This window comes from Talpa occidentalis, unplaced genomic scaffold (assembly GCF_014898055.3).
Source record: "Talpa occidentalis isolate TD23 unplaced genomic scaffold, MPIMG_talOcc4v2.1 talOcc4.14, whole genome shotgun sequence".
NCBI lineage: Eukaryota > Metazoa > Chordata > Mammalia > Eulipotyphla > Talpidae > Talpa > Talpa occidentalis.
This window is the reverse complement of record NW_023601433.1, coordinates 54,272,576-54,297,325: the sequence shown is the minus strand read 5'-3', so window position 1 is coordinate 54,297,325 and position 24,750 is coordinate 54,272,576. Positions and strand designations below refer to the sequence as shown.

Below are 24,750 nucleotides of genomic sequence, written 5' to 3'. Positions count from 1 at the left end.
GGCTTACATTTAAAAACATTCTTTGATTTATTTTGTTATACTTTATTTATAGATAATTTATCTCTGTTTGCTTGTTTATTATTTTCACCACCTTTTATTTTAGGGACATCAGTTTCCATGAACATGCATTATATGCTTTCATGATCCTTTGTGGAAATTAAATTCCACATATTTGCAGAGGTTTTATGATTTTTTTAATTGATGTTGCTATTGTTATTTGTTTGCAAAATAGCATCACTGACCATTTTCTTTCCAGAAATAAGAACTCCAACTGATTTTGATGCAAGTAACAATTCTGAGTAACAAAGTGACCAAAGAGAACTTGAAGGTACTTCTCATTTGTCCTTGGAGGACTCAAGATAAGCAGAGCAGTTGTTAGAATTCTTCATTTGCAGGGGAAGAACCTAAAGGCACAGTTGATTAAAATAAGTCAGTCTGAGCTAGAGCCAGAAATAAAACCAACCCATCATGTGTTATCATATTACCTTATACTTAGCTGTTGATATTATGTTAATTTCTTGAATTATGGATACAAACAGGGGTTTATATACAAATAATGGGCAGAACCATACCTATATTCCACTGCCTGCTTTTCGGAGCCTCATTCATCTCATTGGACTCCTGACTGAGCTCCATGTGAGTCAGCTACAGAGGACAAGAAGAAAGTCCACACTGCATTCATTCACCCACTCAATGGGGTAGGGTAGCGAGTGTTAACTAGGTGCTGGGCACCCGGCAAAGAGGAACCTGAGACCAGAGGAGACAATTCCCCTGGAATTTTAACTTATGCACTTAATCTCCTCCACCCCACCAGTTGTCAAATTCTGCAAAAGCCTACATGGGATGGCCTCTGAGCTTTGCTTCCATTTGCATCTTACTTGATACTTAATGTATCATAAGGTGGGGCACCTTGATGCTTTTATTTCTCATTTGCAATGCATGGCTGAAGAACTAGTCCTTTCAAAACAAACATTGTGTTTGTGACCCCAGTACACAAATTCCATGCTGTGTATGAAGTTGGTGGCAACTAATACTTGCTAGTTTTGACAGAGATGCTGAATGTATTGATGTCCTGTCTATAATCATGATGGCTGCGGCTGCCATGGGGTCTCAGTAGGTTGCACCGTTCAGCTTAGGTGTGTAGCAGGCTGTACCACTTAGGTTTGTGTAATTATACTCTATGACATTTGCATGACAATGGAACCACATAACACATTTCTCAGAATGTGTTTCTGTTGCTAAGTGATGCATGACTGTACACCCTTGACTCCTTCACTAATGCCCTCACTGACCCTTCTGACTTATATGTGATGAGATGATAGCAAGTCACCAGGGCCATTCATTTGGCCATAGGAGCTATGCTTGCTGGGTAAACGGCCAAAGCAGGTGCTAATTTCAGGGCAGGTGTGGAATTTCTAACACAAAACACCAGGATAGATATGAGCATGTACATAAAATAAACTTGTTTTCATTTCTAATATGAAGTGGTTGGATATGTGTACACCCATCCTTCTTAAGGTATGAAGGTTTCACCAAAATGGAGAAAATAGCCCTGAGTTCCTAATCCTTAGATCCTCAAGGGCCTTGTCTGCCCTTCTCAGTTAGGATACCTGTCTTTTTTTCTGAATGTGTTTACTTACTTCTTTCTCACTCTGGAGCAGCAGTTCCCTTGGGCCAAGAAATGTGTGTGTGCAGTCTCAGCCCGACTTCCCCGTTCCCCGGCACGGTGTTCCAGACATGCCTGTCCAATGAATGGAGGAGCAGATGACTTTGGGTCTGTTACAACTTCCCTCCTTTCAGCAACAGCATCCAAGGATCTCTAAATAAAATGAATAACTCATTTGATCCAAAATATTAGACATCTCTGGTAAATCTTTTGCCTAAAGGACTTGCAAAAAACCAATTATCCATTTTGTGTTTCATTCATTTCCTTTTCTCTTTTCCATTAGATGAAGAAGTTACTGAAGATGAGAGAAAAATGATAGGGAAATCCATAAACCTGTCGGTTCTGAATTAAACCACATTAGAACTATCTCCACTGGGGCAGCAGCACCTATATGAGCTTACTTCCTTTCAACTTTATATTAATTAAAAAGACTTATCCCTCCTACAGATGCACTGAATGGTCCAGAAAGAGCCACAGGCCCTTGGATGGAGCTATGCGGGAAATGAAAGTGAAACTTTATTAAAGCATATTCTGTGCTTGTCATTAAAACTTAAATAACCAAGTGTTCTGACATATTACTTCTAAACTAAATGTGAAGCTTTTTTTTTTTTTTTTTTTAAATTCTGGAGCTGATTCTTTTACACATGAAGAATAAATGGGGTGTTCCCAGGTGACTACTTAAAATGTCTACAAATTCCAAATCCTCATACACAATCTGCTGTCTTTTGCTGCTTCTTACTTGCAAGGCATTTGATATTTATTTCACCACATGAAATCGGAGTGAACGTCTTTTTTCTTCAAGGTCAGATGGATGATTAAGCTGTCACTGCTTATCACATATTGATTGCAGAAAGGCCATTGCAAAGTGCATGAGGTCTTGTTCCAGTTAAAGGTAAATCAGTTCATGACTGTTTGAGACCGGAAAATGGAGTTCAAACCTCTTTCTTGTACATCAGCACACCTTGGGCAGGTGTGTTGTTGACACGCTGCATCTGCTTTTTGTCTATGCCATGGACCCTTCAGATGGCTGCTGTCAGCATGAAATGAGAAAACTGGGGTGAATGTCCCTCTGTAGTGCCTGAAACCCTGAGACCCATGACATGACGGAGCCTGAAGGCCTGCCACCCCCTACCCCCATGTCCACCACTGGCTCTGTGACCTTGGCCATGACGCCACTTCTCTAATATAGAAACACATGTCCCCCCAGAACCCTAAAAGTGATATACAGTTCTCAGGATCCAGTACATGGAAAGCACATTCCACTGGCACAGTTATGCTCACAGGTAACACGACTGCTGTTTCTTCACCTCCCTTGTCTTAGGAGTTGTCATCAGGACTAGAAATAATATTAATAAGGGTGTTATCTGGGACATGGTACCAAGGTGGGTGATGTATGTCATAGTTCACAGATTATTGTAATTTCTTCTTTGTGAAACATGAAAAATAATTTTAAAATGATTTACTAAAGTTGTTAAGTGGGTGCAGAGGACTCATTGATATAGAAACACTCAAGAAATTAAAACACAGCACCTACAGATGCTATGAGAGCTCCAGTAGGACATGGGCCCTTAACAGTTTTTAGTATATGCCTGTATTTTGCCATCTCTTCTTTGCTGAGTTACCTTAAAAATTGCCAGACAGAAAATAAGTTCTGGCTATTTGGCCTTGTCACCTGCTCTCTGCTTCCTGCTGCACTGGTAGAAACTGCTATGGTTTCCTCTCTGGGGGTGCATGACAAAGATGACATACATCAACGTTCAGTCAGAGTTTTTATTACTGGCCCACTGCTGGTAGTTCAATCCTTGTAAGGAGGACAGGGATTGTTGGTAGAAAAAGACTGCCCTGAGAAAATGACATTAGTAAGCACTAGTTTTATTGATTGGTGGTTACCTTGCTTCGAAATGGTCAGTTCACCCTTATTTGCATAAATTGAGACTCCAGAGTGTACTGTCTACACTTGACATTGTCATTCTGAAGGCTAATTCTTTCTGTGTTTTAGGGATGGAGAAAAGGTAGGTTACAAAACAGCCTTGAGACATGAGAACAACCCAACAGTCAGACCACTTTGCTTGCTTCAAGCAACAGCAGGAGCCGCTACAAAACAAGTGGGGTGATCCTTCCCAAGTGCACAGAACACAAACAGGAGTTGCACCGACACCATCAACAGGCAGTCATTTCATTGGTGAAATTTCCCTTTGTATCCAACATGTCCTTTCCCTGTTCCATAGTGGGTGCTGGCTCCAGGGCCATTTCTTCATCCCATTTCTACAACTACCATGAAATGACTACAAAATAATCTCTGAACAGTCTTTACACTAGAATATGGATGTGCTTCAGAACCTAACAGGCCTGGAGTCAAAGGTCATCTCTAAGTTTCTCACCTCGAGCAACTGTGGGTGTGCCCAACTTCTCATGTCTAGAAAGGATAATGGGTTGCCCAGCTTTCAGGTCCCAGGCTGCAGGGCACAATTGCTCCAGAGCCTGGAGGAGAGGAATTTTACCTTGACAAGGGTTCAACAGCCAGCAGACAACATACCTGCCTGGGTACCAGTTCTGTCCCAAGTGATCATATCTCTCAGACATGTAACTGAGGCTCTTCAAATAGTCTATCTGATGCCACTGAAATTAAGCCATTAAAAAAAATTAACTCAATAGGTTTCTGCCAGTCACTGAACTAAGTTCACCACTGCCACATTCTTTTCAATGCCTGTTACTTCCCATGCTTTAGGTCCTGGATCCGAAACACAATGTTATTCAATGTTATGTAATAGGATCATAGTGTCGGTGTCAGAGCTGAGAGGTGAACCTAGATCTTCTGGCTCTCAATGCTGGTTGCTGCCTACGAATCACATTCATTACAGCTTTCCTGACCTTGGGAAACATGAATGTGTCATATATGGAAATGGAGAATGGATTGCCCCGGAAGTAGCCCTCACTCTCTCCATCCAGGGTTACAATCCCCATGGCTACTCTATATGTGATACTTGTTAGAGTGTGACAATTGTGGCCCCCCCCATTTATATTGCAAGTTGAATATTGCTTCATTTTATTTTCCCCTAAATCCTGCAAGAACATGAGTTATTGTCCCCTTTTTAGAATGGAGGTCTCTGAGACTCAAGCGTGGCAGTGTCACCAAATTGGAAACCAGCCCAGAATCTTGATCTTTATTGGCTAAAATGTCCATGGACCTTCAGAACTGTAGATAACTGGGATGTCAGTGAAAATCACGGGGAACAGACTTTCATCAAGGAGTGGCTCTATGGCAGGCTGGTGAAGGAAGGCTGAGTCATCTCTTCCTTCTGGGCTGGTACCCTCAGAAGGCCAGTGAGTCAGAAAGGGCCCATGGGGTGGGGCAGCAGAGCAGGAACCTGCACTTTCCTTGCCCATTCGTAGCTGTTCTGGGAAAATCTGTCAAGCCCTGGAATGGCAGTCTGACACATTTCCCCAGGACTTAATCTGCTGGGCCTGAGCACAAAAGGAACCACACCCTTAACCTTGTAGAAAAAGGAAGGAGCCAGGTGAGACTCTTAAGAAATTCAAGGTGTGCCTTCATAAAACTAGATTGCTGGGTGATGACTTACCCCGTGGGAGGCAGCACAGTAATAGGATGACCTAGGCTTGGGAACTGAGTTCCAGTTCTAACTGCCCCATCTGTGCTGTGTGAATTAACCACCCTGAGCCTTTGTTGCAAATTTGCCAGAAATAATGAACCAAAACCACAGCACCACTCACATTCCATGCTGTTGTATATTCAACCTAGGGCTTTAGGATTGTGTGGGACAATGTGCTGTAGAGAAGTGATGAAGGGTCAGTAAGTTTACTGATAATTACAGGCTAGAGTAAGTTATTTTCAGAGTAATTATTTTGGGAGGAAAATTAATATTAGTAGACATAGCACTAAAAAATTGTTATGTGAGCCACATATCTAATCCAACAAAGACACTATTATCATCATTTTCCAGATAGTTTGGGACACCCTAAGAATCTTAGGCTTCATTATCTGACTGGCACTGGTGCCTCTGTCAAGATCTCTGTAACCTTAGGTCACACTTGAAAGGGCACATTTACCTTCAAGTCGTCCATCTGAAACCATTTACCTCCATCTGAAACCATAAACTACATATATGTTTAAGGGTAGAATTGCATGAGACCTCCTAGGTCTAATAATGCTAGCAAAATACACCATGATGCTATGTTACATGTATGCTGGTAACATGGGAGCTGGGGGTTGCTAGTTTCTTCTCATTTAAAGCCCTTCTGCTTGCTGTTTTATCAATGAAGAAAAAAAACAAATAAATTAGTATATTTGACCTCAATTGTTAGTTCCAGTGAGCAGATCAATGGGAAGGTATGTGAAAGTTTTTGTTGGTATGAACTCTCCATTTATATTTAATAAATACATCCCAAGAACTAATGTTGGAGCACAGGGTAATTTGTAAGGAATTTGAGTTTAATTATTGTCATGAAAGAGAATTCTGAAGACTAATAATGGTCAGTTTTCTTTTTTCCAAAATGCAGAAAAACACACACTTTTCATCTTCCTAAAATCCATGCCATAGAAAGGCTGTAAATCAAAGTTAGACCTCCCAGAATTTGCAAAAAGTTGTTTGCATGTATGCCCTGTGCTTTCTAACCATGCTGATTCAGAAGTCAAAAGCAAAACTCTAAAGGGCGGAAGAGAAGAAATAAGGGTAGAAAAATCGCACAGATCTCCTTGGCTTAAAATCTTCAGTGCAGTCCATTTAGCCTTTAATTTTAAATAAATACATCCCACTTATTTTTTGTTTAACTAACATTTCATTCCACAAAGTCAATGATGGCTTTATTATTTTTTTTAAGAAAGCCCCAAAATGTTTGACCTAGAAATGAAAAACTGAGGACTTGAGGTGCTTTTCTACTTTCTCAAATATTCTAGGAGAGAAGATCAAGTTAGCACAAATAGGTGGTGTCAACTGAAGAGTTACAGAAGCGGGGTCTTCAGTGGTGAGACTTCTCCCGAGCACATCCAAAACAAAGCAAGGGAATGTTGTGCTTTGCTACGTGCTCTTGGAGTCAAATCTAAATCAAGAAACAAAACCAAGATGACTCAAGAGCTCTTGAAAAAAAGCCAGTCTCTTATGGAAGGATTGCATGTTTTTATACAGTATGTGCAGAGGGAAAGTTATGATTAGGGATCTGTCTTTTTTATTTGCTGGCTTTCAGTTCTGCTCTCATTTGGTTGAAACTATAGGTTCCGTCTTTCGTTTCCTGTATCAACATTTCACGGGTACCACCTCTGTATTTCTAAGTTGTCCAGATTAACATTCTAACTAGGCCCCATATTCTGTCTGCATGGAGAACACTGACTCATTTGGGGAAGATCTCCCCAAGGTAGAGGTGAGTGCTCTAACATTGAGATGATTAGAAGGGTGTCCATACTCACTCCACAGCCACAGGCACTACAGAGGACTTGATACCAAATGCAGAAGTCACAAATGGGAGAAGATATCATTTCAACTGTATGTGTGACTGTGGTTTTTTCACCAAGTGAAAATCAGAAAACTCTAGGGAACTTGAAAGTAACTGGAGGCCTTTGGCACAGAAATGAAAAATTCAGGTGTTCATCATCATAGATATTAAGCAGGTCCTGACTCCTAAACATGCACTAAAAAAGAATGAAACAAATGTGGATCTTTTAGTGCAGTTTGAAAAAGAAGGAACGGGTCCTTCCAACTTTTAGCATTCTCCTTAATGCTGATAACTTGGTTGATTTCATGGTTCAGCATAAATCTGATTTTGAAGAAGAGAAGCATGAGCTCAGAGGTGGAGTGATGGCATTTGGAATTCTCTATAGTCTTGTCATGATTAACCATGTCTTCTAACCTCTATGTCTGATGTGTAAGAAGATTTATCATCATTTGGGTGCATTCTCAGAATTATCTAGAACACATTTGAAAATGAAAACTAAAAGTCTCCTTTACTTTTTTTAAGCAACCCATTGTTTCAATGATCTCATTTTGGAGAGAGACTAGGAGGAAAATCCATATTAGTTTGGAAATGTTAGCTTTGGCATCCTACCACTGAGCCATGGACTGCCTGAGACTTGTATCTCGAATCCGTCTCAAAGCTACACCTCCTGTCCTGGGTCAGATGCTGTAAGAAATGAAAGAATTACAGTGCCTGGAGGGGCAGGGATGCAACATACAGTGCACATAATCTCCAGAAGGAGGTGAGGTCAGTGGTAGGAATGACATGGCCCACAGATTGCCCCCTTTTTCTTCCAGATCACATGGGGGAGGGAACTTCTCCATGTATTTGAGTAGGAAAACCACGGGACAACATAGTCACCTAAATATAGTCACCTATCTGTGGTATAAAAAGAAACTACTGGGAAACAAAGAAAATTGGCAGGCACTAATTTCACTTAAAAACACCAGCATTTTTTGAGGTGGGCTTTAAGATTTGTGTTTACACAATAAGAGAACACTTTGCAGAGCATAGGTTGGGGATTGAACTGAGGTCCCTGCTGGAGAGGAGCTCAAATCTTTGTGGTTTCCAGGGTTAGAACTGGGTGTTAGAGCGGCCTGGACTGGGTTCCAGTTCCACTGCCACCTTGTCATTCACTTTGGGTGAGGCATTTTCATCTGGTGATAATTGTACCTACCTCCTGAATGAAAATCAATTGAGATAAAATGAACCATGGACTCCAGAAGGCACGAGTTTTTTAACCAACTGCATGGTCCTTGGTAGGTGGCAGGCTCAGGAGGCAATGTTTTGGGACGAACAGGGCTTGTGGCCTGTTCTTCTTCCCAGGCTCTGAGAAGACACACCCAGGATGGTCACTCCAGTGCTTCCTGAGACACTGTTTCTGCTAATGATGAAAAACTAGAAGAATCAGAGTCACTATTGCTGTCCTTTCTTTGCAAAATGGAAGCTGTGAGTGGCAAACAAGACAGTTATCTCAACCCAACTGCTCAGTCAGAGCATATATATATATTGTCTTAAACACACACATGGATTATTTCACTGAGCATAATTCCTTCTAGCCCCATCCATGTTGCTGCGAATGGCATGATTTTACCTTTTTGATTGCTAGATAATATTCCATCATGTCTGTATACCACATCTTCTTGATCCAGTCATCTATTATTGGGCATTTGGGTTGTTTCCAGATTTTACCTATTAAACAGTGCTGCACTAAACATAGGGGTACAGGTGGTCTTTTGAATTAATGTTTTTGTGTCCTTTGGGTAGATCCCTAGGAGTGGAATTGCCAGATCATATGGTAGCTCCATTTTTAGTGGATTGAGGAAGCTCCAGAAAGCTTTCCGTAGTGGTTGGACCAGTTTGCACTCCCACCAGCAATGTAGGAGAGTTCCTTTTTCACCACATCCTCGCCAACATTTGTTGTTGCTTGTTTTTTGATATGTGCCATTCTTACTGGTGTAAGGTGGTATCTCAGTGTGGTTTTGATTTGCATTTCCCTGATTATAAGGGATGTTGAAAATTTTTTCATATGCCTGTTGGCCATTTGTATTTCTTCTTTGGAAAAATGTCTTTTAAGTTCTTCTGCCTATTTCTTGACTGGATTGTTTATTTTGTTTTTGTTGAGTCATGTGAGTTCTTTATATATCTTTGTGATCAGTCCCTTATCCATCAAATGGAGTGCAAAGATTTTTTCCCAATCAGTGGGATGTCTCTCTGTTTTGGTTAATGTCTCTTTGGCTGAACAGAAGCTATTCAGTTTGATGTAATCCCAGGTGTTTATCTTTTCCTTGACTATCTTTGCTTTGGGAGATGAGTCTTTAAAGATGTTATTGTGATGGAATTATGCTCAGTGAAATAAGCTAGAAGGAAAAAGAAAAATATCGGATGGTTTCACTTACAGCAGGAATATAGGGGAACCAAATAAGACATCAGTGTAAAAAAATAATAACAGTACAAAACACAACAAAGCAAAAACAGACAATTATAAATCAGAGACATCCTGCAGAGAAGTAGGAGGGAGAGGGATCAGAGGGAGGGAGGGAAGCGCACCAGGGGACTGAGGTGATGGTGCACGGGTGCCTTGGTGAAGGAAACTCTATGGGGACTACACCTGAGGGGGTGGGGGAAAGCAAATATTGTTTGAAAATGAATGATGATGTAAAATTTAAAAAATTAATAAAAAAAGAAAAAACACACACGTGGAATCCTCAGTCTATTGGGACTACTAGAACAAGAAGCCATGAACTGGGGAGACTTATAAAGAACAGATCTTTATTTCACTTTGTTCTGAGCCTGAAAGTCCAAGGAAAATGTGTAGGCAGATTTGGTGTCTGATGAGAACCCACTGGTTTGTTCACGGACAGGTCTTCTTGCTATGTCCTCACATGGGGGCATGGCTGAGGGGACTCTGGGGCCTGTTTTTTCCTCCTTTAATCCTATCATGAGGGCTCTGGCCTCAAGAGCTAATCACTTCCCAAAGGCCCATCTCCTAACACTCTCAACTTGGGGACTTGGATTTAATGCATGAACTTGAGGAGGACATACATTCAGTACATAGCACTTTTCATAGAGTTGTCCCCAGTCATCAAGCAGGTGCCCCTGGGGTCAGATCACTATTAGGTATCCTCTAAACTTTAGGTATCCACTCCTCCAAGGCCTGAAGAAAGGCCTTGGGAAGATTATCTCAACCCAATCGCTAAGTCAGAGTGCATGTACCTTGTCTTAAAAACACACATGGAATTCTCAGTTCACTGGGGAAGAAATCTGAGTTTACGCTGGTGGGCAGGTCTGTAAGGCCTAGGTAACTTTGAGGCAGCATGGAGACAGCCGAGAGAGAGCCACCGTGGTAAGACAGGAAACTACGAGAAGGCGGCGAATGTCTAGGAGATACCAGCAAGGTGAGCCCTAGTTCCAGGTGCTCAAGTACCTCCACAGCACCAGCCAGGGAGGAAGAAGGAGCCAAGGACCCCAAGAGTCCTGACATTGTTACCGTTGTTCCTTTTCCTAGAAAGCTCACCCTCCTCTGTTCTTCATCTCCTTTAACTTATCAGATTTTCTACATCATTCCATTTGCTTAAATTTCCAGAGAATACATGTAATAACAGAATTGATTGAAATAACGAAAACAGATAGCTTCAATAAAGGCAGTCACAGCAACAATGAGGCAGCTGGGTTCTCTTTTACCATCCTCCTGGGGTGTCAGTTTAAAGTGCCTGCTCAACTCCATATTTCTTGAATATGGTTGCTGCTTGGAACAGCTGTGCTGTGATGGGGAACATGTGAGGGTGGGCTTGGAACCAGTCTGGTCTGTCAGACCCAGACCTGCCTGGAGATTGGGGAGGGGAGGTGTAGGGGAGAGAGAAGCTCTCCTTCTAGGACTATTGGGAGAGTTTATTGACACATGCATAGTAAGGTACATGTATAGAGATGCTTTTAGTAAGTGGGCATTCTTTTATTCATGCAAGATATTAGAGAATTCTATTCTTTTTAGGGGAAATTTCTTTTATAGGAAAAAAAAAAAAACACTCTAGTCACTCACTCTGGGACTTCCCCTTCATAAAAAGGTCACATCCCACTTTGGTCTGGAATGGGAGGGGGGGCATTGAAATGCATAGCTGCAGGGGCTCTGACAGAGGACAGAGGTAAATTTTAGGTATCTTTCAGGTGGCCAGAGTACTCTGGCAATAAAACAGTATGGCCTGTGGCAGCGCAGAGAATGGATGATGTTCCTGGTTTCAGTTTGTGCGTCTTTCTTGGCTAATTCGATGTTTATTCTTTGCTAGGGGTTTCTCTCCAGATCCCTGTTCAGCTATGTCAGTGGAAAACCTATACAAGATGTTCCTTATAAAAACTTGGGGTCAGGTTCTCCTTCAATATCGACTTTTGAGTAATTGAGAGATTTTCTTCCCACACATACCTCTGTTCCAAAGACAGCACTGGCATTTCAGAAACGAAATTTCAGGTGTCTGAAGGACTGCTGCTACTGAAAGAAATGTATCTGGGAGCTAGACATCCTTGGTTCCAGACCCCCGAAATGTTAACAGAGTCATGGGGGAGGGTCCTGGGATGACAGACTAGGTCAGCATATCCATCTGTTTTGTCTGTCTGTCCATCTCAAAAGTGGACTTAGAGATTATCCAGTCACACAGGACCTTGTTGGCTGGGCATTCCAAGAGCCTTCCACAGTTCTGAGAAGTTTAGTGTGTTATTTGATCTGGGACTTCAGCTCAGTCAGGAGACCATGTGGGTGGGAGGAGGAAATCGCTGTGTCAATTTTGTTCAATTAGTGCCTCATCCTCAGGCTGCTTGGTAGGAGCATCTTCAGCGGGTTGCTGGCAAAATAAAACTATCTCCCCAAATATTTCCACCACAACAAATAAAGACGAGTGCTCTCACTTATCTTTATTAAGATCTCATTACCTACATCTCTGGTGGTAACGCTGCCCCTTTTCCATGTATCAGACTTTGGTCCCCTCCACCCCCATGTGAAAATTCAGATGATTACAGCCTCCAGTTGCAACACTTGAATCACCTGGCAGCCGGTGCCCATAAGCTCACACATGCTTGTTGGGCAAATGTGAGCTGAGTCAGTCACAGCAGGCCCATCCCAGACAGAGGCGACTGCGGGGTTGTGACTCCACTGGCCTTTTGTGCTCACTGTTGTCTGTAGCAGTGAGATACCACCAGTGACTCAGCTGGCCAGGACCATTTGTTTTATTCCTGGAACATTTTTGCATAAATCACGTCCAAGAAGTCTGAAATGCCATTTCTTTTTAAAGATTTATTTATTTACACATACAAGATCTGGGGTACAGGCCAGAGGTGTGTGTGGGGGAGGATTCAATATAGACAGAAGAGGGAGCAGAGCAGGCAGACTGACTGAAATACACTGCTGAGGGGAGCAGTGGTCGAGACAGGAGAGGTCTGCTGGCCGGCTGGGGATTTCCCTGGCTGGCCAGGGATCGAACTCGTGTTGCAGAGGCTGCTGATAGCTTCATAGTGCTGTGCTTAACCCCTTGCGCCACCAGGGAGGCCCTGAAATGCCATTTTTAAATCTTAAACTCTACTAGGAGAACGGGTGAGAAAAGAAGTCCCCTGTAGGTTGATTCCCTGCCCCGGAAGAGCACAGGAACATTTACTTCACGGCGAGAGTGAGTGAGAGCAAGTACTTCACGGTGGATGCGAGTTAGTGGTTCTTTAGCTGGCTCACAGGCTGTCTGTCCTTTCTGAAGATCTCAGTGTGTGATATGACATGAAGTAGTTTCTTACTTAGGTGAAAGGTCAATTTTCACTATCCCTCCAGTCTCCTCCAGCCCGAATTCTAGCAAGAGATACTTCCTTTACTTACTTTGCCATGTGATGAGGAATAGAAAAACAACCCTTACTGAGAATTTTTTAAATTTCATTTATTTATTTTAAAGGACCCCAAATTTCCCATGTTAACACATCATTTTTATGAGTCACTTCAAGTTAATATGTATTTCTTTCCCTCTAATAATTCAGGTACAACGATACCACATGCACCAAAATAGCAAATATTTATGTAGGGTTAATTATGCACACAGTTTATTATATCTATTATTATTCAGATAAATGTTTTATATTGTTCAGTACTCTTGGGAATGATGAAGTTCATGTGATTTTTTGGTCATGTTTTATGGGTAAGCAAAGGGAGACCTGGAGAGGTGTTGGAGCTCACATGTAGCTAGGCCTGCCGACCGCATTGCTACAGTCCTTCCTGAAAATTCACAATTTTCTTCCTTCTCACTAAGGAAAACAGCTTTAACTTACTCAAGAAAAATATTGCTTTACAAGACCTGCCTTAACTCCAGAGCAGTGAGTTCATACGATAAACAGGATTTACTAAAACCCCAAGATTATATATGTATCCAGGTATACATTTATGTATATTTACATACAGATGTACATACACACATATGATAAGTATTTTATAAACATTTTTACATATGACAGAATTTATAAATAATTTATATATACATTCAAGATGTCAGACCAAGTAGTTTAGACCATGCTTTTTCTTAACCTTGACCTTCTTCACACTTGGGCCCAGATAATTCTCTGTGGTGAGGAGTCCTGGGCTGCAGGATGGACAGCAGCATCCTGCCCCACAACCCCCACTGTATAAACCACATGTCTCCAGACATTGCCCAGTGTCCCCTGGTGGGGCCAGTGAGGAAGGTTAAAATCATCCCCTTTTGAGAATCACTGTGTTTGGGACAATCTTATTCCTGAGGCCCACTTCTTAGTCTGAAAATGTGTTGACAAATATTCCAACAGTTGCTAGCTGCTCTGGAGGAGCCCAGACTGCCTCTATCTCTTCACTCCTCACTTCTGTTTGGCCTGAGCAACTTTTTCAGGTCTGAGCAAGCTTTCATTCCTCTGCCGGACACAATGCAGGAGATTCCTTGTCCTCCTGGCAGCTCCCCTGATTCTCAGGACTCTGCCCATCAGTGGTCTGTCTTCCACGGTCTGATAGTATTGCATAACCTTTTATTCTGTCTTCAAAGTTCTCTGATAAGATTGTTTTTACTTCTTCTCTTTGGAAAAAAGAAAAATCAGAGTATTATGGTTGGCCTGCCAATCATTCTGGGCTATGTCAGGAGGCTTTCTCCTTGGGAATATCTGAAAGAAAATCCTCATAAGCAATTGGCTTTAAATGGTATAGTTTTCTCCATCTTTAAATGGTTTTCATTATATAAAACACGTGGTAATGAGACCTAGTGAATGGAAGACATAAGCATAGTCTGAAAGTGTGTGCTGGCACATTTAAATACCACACATGCCATTGTGCCTGGGGGTAGCTGCCCCTGCTCACAGATCCCTGGACAGCGGGCAGGATGGCAAGTGAGGTGCTGACCATCCTGAAACCTAGCGGGAAGCAGAATCCCTCCCATTGGTTCTGAGGCCCTGGAGGGTGAGTAGGAATTTCTCTTAGCACCTGTTTCCTCTTGCTACAATTACTCCTCACTTCCAGCCTTTGCTTCCAAATAAGGCAGGTCTGCAGAACAGGGATTTTGTGCTCAGTTCCTGCCTTAGAGTACAGGCTGACAGCACACAGTTCTGTCTCCTTCCAATTGAAAGCGTGTCTGAGACCAAATAGATGAATTCTTGGCTGATTTAAATTTCTGATATCTAAACTGTGCCTAGGCGTTTTTAAATATTTTTGGGGGGTGGGGATTGTTTATCAGAATAAGGCTATTTAGAATGGAGCTCTTATCATATAAAGGGTAAAAAGATGAGATTGAATTAAAGACACAAGGCATATTTTTAATTCTTTTAAAATGAGGACTAATCTGAAGGAAGATTTTCTGAGTTATTTTCAAGTGAGGTGAGGAAAGGTCCTACTTTTAACAATATAGTTTCTTATAATCAAAAATATTTCATTTTATGGAAAAGACTATGAGTAAATTTAATAGGAGAGATATATTTTGAACTAGTCCTAATTTTCTCCTATGATTTTGTACCAAATTTATTGTCAATTAATAAAAATTAGAAATGATGCCATGAGTATAGCTCACAATGGAAAACTTGTACAGAAGAATAGAAACTATGAGTAGTCTTTGTCTACCATGAGCATTGATTACCTTTGCAAGTTATACCATTCAAGATTATTTTAAATATTTTACAATGCACAGTACTTACTTTCCTTAGTCATCAACACAATAATTTACACAGCAAAATATGATATCCATAGCTTTAGAACAAATCTAATAAGTAAGACACCTTATTTAAATTCAATGTTAAACTCTTTCAGGATTTTTTTAACATTAAACAACACAGCATCGTATTTTTTTGCTCCATGATAGTTTGAAAACACAGGTGTAATTTGTTTCCTCATTTATTCCCCATTTGAATGGAAATAAACTGAATTGCTTAGAACAGCATTCAATCCATGAATTTCCCATTTAAAAACTCTGTAGCAAGACTGTTTTAACTGATCTCAGAAACTGAAAAATTCAGGAATTAGACTTCTACCAACTAGGCAAAATGGGCCCCTAATGCCTGTGACTCACCCTTGAGAGGTGGTTCCTCCTCCTGGCTGGTGCAAGGGTTCCAGATGCGATTCAACAGGAGGCCTCTGTCATACTGCTGAGCTGTGGGTAGGTGGTCCACTGTGAGTGTGAATGAGTGAAGAATGTGCTTTCCTTATCAGAAACCACTTTTTATGCTCAAATGTGATTTCTACATTTATCTTCAGCTTCAACTAAGTTTTAAGCAGGGAAACCATAGAAATATAGAAAGCATTCTCTCTTACATTTGGGAGTGAAGATTTAGTGTAGCTGTGTCAATAAAACTATGTTCTCTCTCCTGCCCCTTTCAATATCTTGCCAAAAGCATTAAACATTCACTGTGTATTTAGAATAACTGTTCCATTCCCTTTAGCTGAGAATTTTATTTTTATTTTTTTATTTTTTTAAAGATTTATTTATTTATGCATACAAGAGCTGAGGTACAGGCCAGAGATGCAGGGGGGTGGGGGTTAGAGGATTCACCAGAAACACAGCGGGGAACAGAACAGGCAGATTGACTGAAGTAACTGCTGAGGGGAGCAGCAGGCGAGCCAGGAGAGGTCTGCTGCACCATGTGGGTTTCTCCCTGGCCGGCCGGGGATCAAACTCATGCTGCAGAGGTTGCGGATAGCTTCATAGTGCAGTGTTTAACCACTTGCGCCACCAGGGAGGCCCATAGCTGAGAATTTTTAATATATTAATTTGAATGTGAAAAAAGTAATCAACATGAAACTTACAACTCCCCTTTCCTCCGTGTCAAGATAAATAGATGATAGATAGATAGATAGATAGATAGATAGATAGATAGATAGATAGATAGATAGATGGACAGACGGACAGATGGACAGTGAAGGACAATAATGTAAGGAGAAAATGGTTACAAGGAAGTCAAACAGAATAGCAAATGTTTGGCTTTAATTTCCCTAATTGACCCCTCCCAGTATTTAAAGTAATCGTAGGAAGTCTTCCACATACATGTAAATCAAAATTAAATTGCTTAAAATTTCAAGTACAAACACATAAAGAAATGTTGGTTCCTTTGTTAAATAAATATCAGCTATCAAAAAAATAATACTTGGACAGAGAACGGTTTTCAGTCCTTAGACAGGGGCAAAATAATCTATGAGATTTGCTTTGGGTGAAAAAAGGGCAGCTTTTTGTTTCCTTCAGTATCCATTGATTGGTACAAAGTGCCAAACCTTGGAAAAAGCCATAATTTCAAGACTGACCATGGCTGAGCTGATCTCCCTTCTTTGGGGAGCCCTGACCCCATAGAGGTGCTTCTGGACAGGCTGCGGGCTCAGCTGTCAGTCCTAAGTGGGCCATTTGCTGTAATTGTTCCTCTGATGTCGCTAAACCTCTGCAGAAGAGGTGATGTAACACAATTTTAGACTCAATCTTGAGTCCAAAGGACATGTCAAGTGGACTATCATTTTATTTCTATCCTCAAAATATCTTTACAAATTTAATTAATGGGGAATCAACTGTCAAATCCATCTTTTTAAAATCAAATTTGGGGTGGTTGTATTTGATTTTGCTGTGCGTTTCCTGGTGCTTCAGGTTTTTCTCCTTGCGACTCCCCTGCTGTTCTCAGCCTCGTTCCCTGACCCTGTCCGAAAGCACAGGAACAACTATTTTTAGACCCAGGCCAACCTGGAGCGTCAGACTGTAAATTATTAGCTGTGACTTTAAAAATAGTCATCGAGCCACTTTGGGAACATCTTATTTCTCCATAGCATATGGATTTAAATTTGCATCCCACCTCTACACCCTGTCTCCGTAAATAGGAAGAAACCAACCGCAAATGCCAGGCATCTGATGTCTCCGGGTGAGTCTAGCTAGAGCAGGACTCCCAGGTCACACCGGGGCCTCTCGTGTTTAGTAAACAATCAGCCACAAGCCTCGCACAGTCTGTCTGTTCAGCCCTGGAACACACCACAGAGGGCTGCCAACTCCCGGCCGCACGGCCCTCACTCTCCTCTTAATTCTCTTATTCTATTTGGTTCAGAATTTTTTTTCTGTAGCGATGATGTCAGATAAGGACAGAACATTACATCTTAGAACTCACAGGAATGTTCTAAACCTACATAAACAAGGTCTTTGTAAAACTATTGCCAGTAATTCTCGTGTGTTATGTTTCATAAACTCAGAGAGAGTCAGAATAGTGTCACCCCAGATTCCTCATTTTCCAGAAAGGCCTGGGAGAGGTTAAGTCACCTTCAACAAAGTTGTGGCAAAATCACGGTGACACCTGAGAAGTCCTGACTTCCAGATTAATACAGCAGTGACAACATAACACTCTATCCACTGAGCAGGGGCTGTTCTCATATGATTCAGCACAACATGGAAATATTCACATATTATATCATCACTTCCATACATGTTATAGGGAAAGGAATGGATGGCTAAGGAAAGGTTGAAAATTCAAATTCCCTGTGATAGCATGGCAGTTTGACATGGTTCTAATCTCTCTCCATCACACAGGTGGGAGGGGACTTAGTACAAATGTCATTCTATTCACTAATGCCAACTCTTCCTAAAAAAAAAAAAAAAAAACACCAGCTATCTGGTAGCCTAAAGAACACTTCAACAAAGGCAGGGGGAAAAGAAAAGAATAATAAGAAGGAACGTTCCTTTTGGTATGCTTTTATGGGGATGAGGTAAGAGGCATTCTCTTTCACACCAGATTTACAGAGAATGGTACTGTAGCAGTCCCAGATGCAAATATCCACGGCCAGTGTTTGTTCAGCTTTAGGCAAGTTAGAGGTCAGCTTCCAGTTGTTGACAGGGAAAAGTCTAGTGAGCAAAATACCTTTATCATTAAATATTATCTTGCAAAAATATTTACTAGGGTGTAAGTAAGGAACATTGTGCTAATAATGAGATACATGGATTTTGAAACTGTAATCAAGTCCCACGAAACAATACCCAAGCCTTGTCGGCATCTCTCCCTGGTGGACACTTCGCTCACGTGGTTTGCCCATTGTTCTTGCTTTCAAACTCCTCTTTCCATAAAGTTGATGGTTCTTGGTTAAATAGACTACATTTATTACTCGCCCAGATTAAATGTATGAGGTCAGTGTTACTCTTGAAAATCAAGCTTGATTAAAGTCATATTCCTATTTGGTGACTATTTTTACTTTCCTCCTTTTTTTTTTTTAGTTCAGTCATCTCTCTTCTATGGTTTTTCAGAGCAAAATAACAAGGGCAACAATCAAACACAGGGTGTTAGGGAGCATTGTAAGGCCCATTATCTGAAAACCTCGACCTTATCTCTGACCACCGTGTCCTGTCCCCCCACCCCTCCCCCCCAGCCATGACAGGAAAGGACATTTGTACTGCAAAGATGAGGGGTATTAGAGAGGAAAAAAATAAAGTGGCCTCCTTTGTTCCCTGGGCCTTCTAGAGGCTGACTTATGGCTACCCCTTCCCCGTGCACACTCCCTGAGCCTTGCCCCCAAGTGGAGGTGCAGTGTTCTGTGGGACATTGCAGCCCCATCCTTCTGTCCATCCTTCTCCATCCCAGATGCTCCTCAGTCTCTCATGCACAGATCACTACCACAGCCTCCTGGCTACAACCTGGGCTGCCTCTTCCACAGTCCCTTCTCCCTGCCCACTCAAGTCAGGTTGCATCCCAAATACCACCTTCAGCCTCCATCCCCAGCCTGAGAAGCAGGGACCCTTCCCTTTACCAGTCTCATTAGGCTTCACCTGTGCTACCCTGAAGGCATGATGGCACTGGCTGTGTCTCACTGCTGTCCCCACTCCTGGTGTCCTGCTAGTTCTGGAATCTACGATTTTGTCTCAGCATGAAAGGGTTTCCTCTTTGCACTCCCAAGCCTAGCCTGGACCCCTGTGAGCATGAGTGCCTTTCTCCACCTGTATAGTCGAACTGCCTGCTCCCCAGTGGCTTGCTCTGAGTAAGGTTCATAGATCAGCAGCATCACTAATGGACTTTCACTCTAAATATTGTCTTGACCTTATAGAGTCATTAAAAATCTTTTTTAGGAATAAAAAAAAATGAAAGGGCATCCACTACCAACTACTAATGTCTTCATTTATTTTAAGTCAAGTGCAGTGAGGACCAACACACCAAATGAGCAGCATCACATGACTGGCAATCCTGCCTCCAGGACTGTCAAGACTGACCTTGTGTAACCTCTGGGCATGGGGAGTACATGAGGAGCCCAGGTCAGCCTTCCTTCCGACAAAGCATGGCCTGCAGAAATGATGTTGTTCCCGTGGCTCAGAGCATTTGACAAAGTATATTGAGTGGATAGATACTATAGAGAGATACAGTCATTAAAAAAATCCACCAGCTCAAATTTTACAGTCATTAGTGATCTTTAAAACATCCTCATTTTAAAGTGTGGAAATAGGCTCAGGTGATGAAATGAACTTCCTCAATGTTTGACAGTAGAACTGGAAGTGGGCACCAACACTCCCTTCCCCCAGGGCTGTGCACCCAATGCCTCTGCGTTTCATAGTGAAAATTAGAATTTAGAATGATTGGTTATAATCTACTAATATTAATATTAGTAAGGAAAATGGGGGCAGGTAACTTTGACTTAATAGGTATGGCTCTATGTCACCATTTTTAGTGTTGACCCCTTAGGCTACTGAAAGGGAATCATGATATTATACTTTATAATAAAGTGTGTATTTGGTCTTTCTCTGTGGATCCTGGCTCATAGCTTCTAAAACTCTTGAAATTTCCTAAGTGAATCCAGCTGCATAGGTGTCTTTTATTATGTGAATAAGGAAACTTTTGGATGCCACCTACAGATGGGTGCTGGTTGTCAGGGGAACCAGCCAAGACATTTTGGTGCTAGAGGTGCAACTCCAGTCCACTGACCTCTGAGGAGAAAAACTGGAGGTTAAATCAATTAACTATGGTCACTGATTAAATCAACCATGCCTGAGTAATGAAGCCTCCCTAAAACACAGGAAAGGAGGGGGAGTTAGAGAGCTTCTGGGTTGATCAACACATATTTTGGAAAAATGGCACCCTCAGAGAGTCTTAGAAACTCTGCACCTTCTCCCCATACCTTGCCCTATGCATCTCTTTCATCTTCATGTAGCTGAGTTATACTCTTTATATTGAAGCAGTGATCAGGAAAGTAAAGTTTCTCCAAGTTCTGTGAGCTATACTAGCAAATTCACAAACCCAAGGAGGGGTTGTGGGAACCTTCGATTTATAGCCAGTCAGACAGATGTGCTGGTGATGACCTGGACTTTCATCTGACATGTGAAATGGACGGAGACAGTCTTGTGAGATTTGAGTCCTTACCCTATGAGACTTGATGTTATATTCAGGTAGATGGTATCAGATTTGAGTAGAATTATAGGACACCTGGACAGGTTGGGGAATTGCAGATAAATAATGACATTGTGGCCAGATATACTTTATCATATTCACGTTGAACACTTAGACTGGTTCTAATTGCCATTATACTTTTAATGTGATGTTTTCCTCATCAATTTTTATTGGTGTTTCTTTCCGTTGTGAATAATTTCCCGAGATGTTTTTATCGTGGGTATCCAACTGACAATGCTAGTGACCTTGTAATATTTTGTGGGTTAGTTGATATTTTTAACACTTTTAAGCAACTGATTTTTGTAGGGGATATGCATACTTTTATAAATTTGGTAATAAGGTCTTTATGCTGATATTTATGTATTTCTTTTGTCCATCATACCTTTTTGTTCCGTGTTCTCTCTGGTGGTGATTGCCACAAGACACTGCATCTGAGCCTTGGGATGAGGGGTGCTCCCCTCGCTCTCCCTCATCCCAAAATTCAACTACAGTATCAAATATATGTAGTATAACAAGAGCATCAGTGGAAAGGAGGTATTCTAGAAAACAATTAACTTTTCTTTGAAGATGAAGAATTTTACTGCCCACGGTTTCCTAGTTAACTGAGCATACTAGCTCTAATGAGTGAATGAATAACAACTGGGAAAACATTAAAAACAGGATGAGAATGTAGGGTGCAGATAGCACATGGAGCCTTAGTTCAAGTATGTATCTGTGCATGAGGATGAACAAAACCACAAGTAAATGAAAGAACACAGAGTCGTGATTGGCTGGTAATTAATAGTCTGATGGCTAATAAAGATGGGTAGTGAATGTTAAATATTTAGGAGTCAAACTTAATATTTTTACATCATAAACTAACGAGTGACTTTTTTCAAAGTTTGGAGTTGTTTTAACATGGTAAAAAAATGATAGAATAATATAAATGCTAAGCATTCTGCCTTGTTGTCAAGGACAAATTCTTATTTGTCATTTATCAGCAACACCTAGCAAGGCACTGGTAAGAGCCCAATCAATGTTTCCTGATGTCCCTGAATGAGATAATTGTCCTTCTGCCTTATTCATCCAAAATACTTTATGACTCTCCTCAGTGCCCAGTTAATCCAATCAGTGCTATTGATAAAGATATTATGCAGGGTACTGTCATTGTTGTAACCTTTTTCTCCTCCCTTAAATCCTACTCTGATATGATATTGATGGTAGAATTTCAAGATGTCATAGTTATTTAGTTTAGTCTGGAAGTTAATTGCGAAAAATACAAAGATACACACACACAAAAAAAAAGAAAGGAGATTGCATTGTTTGCTGAAAGATGGATTTAGGGATTTAGACTTTTAGTGGTAAACTTACTGTAGTATATACAGATGTTGATTTATAATGAGGCTCACCTGAAACGTGTATTTTGCTGTGCAGAAGCAGCAACAACCAAATCCCAAACTAGCAGTTGTTTCAGCCAAAGAAAAATAAGAAAATAAAAAGAAATTATAAAACAAAGCAAGAATATTTTTCAAACCCAAAGAACACAAAACTTTTTTCCCAAAATGTACAAATATGAAACAAAAATATGAAAGAATTCAAATAAAAAGCACCCATCTATATGTGTGCTTGTGAATTTTACATAGTAACTTTTGGAAAGTTTTCAAAATTGGAAGACTAAAAAACATTACTGAAAAAATTGCATGAGCATATTAGATAATAAACATAAGCCATCAAATTATTGACAGGAAATTATTTTAAAGTACTATTTGTTGAATTTAGCTTCTGTGGATTTTTTCTTTTGCCCCTATATTGAGGAAGATAGTCATACTTTTGTACATTTTTAAATTTGTTAAGATTCTACTAAAATCCACTTTAGATAATTTAAGTTATTTGAAGAGAAATCCTAAGCAAATGTCATGTTAATTTTCTCTTAAAATTTCATGTCGAGATGTTCATTTATGTAAAAAGGACCTGTGGTCTAAGACTACTTCCCCCTCTTCCAAATCTCCATTCTGAAGGCATGTATAACCGTGACAGTCTTCCTTTAAAATTTTTCCAATTTTCTGGGCCTCCCCGTGGCACAGCGGTTGCATGTATAACCGTGACAGTCTTCCTTTAAAATTTTTCCAATTTTCTGGGCCTCCCCGTGGCACAGCGGTTGAGCGCTGGGTTGCGAAGCTGCCCGCAGCCTCTGCAGCGCCGGTTCGATCCCCGGCTGATCCCCAGCTGCTCCCCGGCCACTGGAGGAGGGTCCCACATGGCGCGCAGACCTCTCCTGCCGCCCACTGTTCCCCTCAGCAGTGTACTTCGGTCCTTCTGCCTGCTCTGCTCCCCGCTCTGGCTCTGGTGAATTCTCTCACCCTCCCGTGCTTCTGACTGTACCCAGTGCTTGTATAAATAAATAAATCTTTAAAAAAAAAAACTTTTCCAATTTTCTGGTGTCTTTTCAGCAAGTTAAATGTTTTCAGTAAGTCATTCATTCAACATTTACTCAAGAAGCACTATTGAGGATGCAGCATATGACATCCATTGTGATAAGTTCCTGATATCTAAACAAAATGAACCGCATTTCTTGTCTTCAAGAAGTTCATAATCTAGTATAAAGTGGGGGAGGGGGGAGATGACCATATAGACAAATAAGGAAATAGATATTTAAAATCCTACTTCATAGTCACCGTGATTGATCAAGAGTATCCTGAGTGGACTGAAGAGCTCACAGGATGCCTATTTCTTTTTATTTTATTGTTTATTGAGATAAATTGACATATGTGGCTATCTATTTCAAACTAAAAAGAGGAACAGCAGAGAAATCTTTTTGGAGGTGGTGATACTGTAGCAGTATCATAGATTACTTTAAAAAGGAGATATCTGGTTGAAAAATGGATATGGAACTAGAAGCATTTTCCACAAAAAGACATTACATATTTGAAGTCTGGATGCCAGATGACTTGTCATATGGAAGGCCCCCTCTTGGGTGATAGATCAGTGATGGGGAATGGAAAGAGATCCAGAAAGGCTAGAAAGGTGGTAATACTTCAACAGTCATGCTAAATAATCTGGACTTTATCCTGAAGCACATGGGAGCCCTGGATGTTTTAATGGGGGTGGGGTGCATGATCAAATGTGTGCTTTAATAGAAAGATGCTCTGGTAGTGGTGAGTATCATACTGGGACAAGATTGAAGGCAAGAGAGATGGAGGGATAAGCCATAATATGAAATCAGGGAAGAAAGAAACACAGGGATTCAAGAGACTTGTGGTGGTAATTTTTTTTTTTAAGATTTATTTATATATGCATATAAGAAATGGGGTACAGGCCAGAGGTGGGGGAGTGAGAGGATTCACCTAGACAGAGCGGGGAACAGAACAGGCAGGCTGACTGAACTACACTGCTGAGGGGAGCAGCAGGTGAGATAGGAGAGGTCTGCTGCTGTGCCATGTGGGTAGCTCCTGGGCTGGCAGGGGATCGAACAGGTGCTACAGAGGCTTTTGTTAGCTCACAGTGCTGTGCTTAATCCCTTGAGCCACAGGGAGGCCCTGCGGTGATAATTTTGAGAACATTTTATTATGGTGGCTCTGCTATGGAGACACAAAAAGGCAGGAATAACTCCAGGATTCCTGAAGTAAGTAGCTGAGCAGATGTGGATGGCTTTAAAAAAAAAAAAAATCACTGGATGTGGAGATTCATGGTGAGAAGATGAATTAGGTTTGGGACATGTTAAAGGTAAGGTGCTTCTGGGATGTTCGAGTGAAATTGTACTATATGCCATTAGAGATGCATCTGGAACTAAC

At 41.2% G+C, this 24,750-nt stretch overlaps 1 long non-coding RNA gene across 4 annotated transcripts; it reads right to left on the bottom strand.

Moving 5' to 3' along the window:
* Positions 1–67: 67 nt before the first annotated feature.
* Positions 68–17,637, bottom strand: LOC119245259 (uncharacterized). Of its 4 annotated transcripts, none has more exons than XR_005125243.2 (5): positions 17,463–17,637; positions 15,667–15,765; positions 1,641–1,819; positions 573–645; positions 68–404 (listed from the first exon to the last, which is right to left on the bottom strand). It is a non-coding gene; the product is annotated as an uncharacterized LOC119245259 (long non-coding RNA). The 4 variants fall into 4 exon arrangements; XR_005125242.2 differs by having other exon boundaries at positions 15,667–15,747; XR_005125244.2 differs by lacking the exon at positions 573–645 and having other exon boundaries at positions 15,667–15,747.
* Between the last annotated feature and the right edge of the window lie 7,113 nt (positions 17,638–24,750).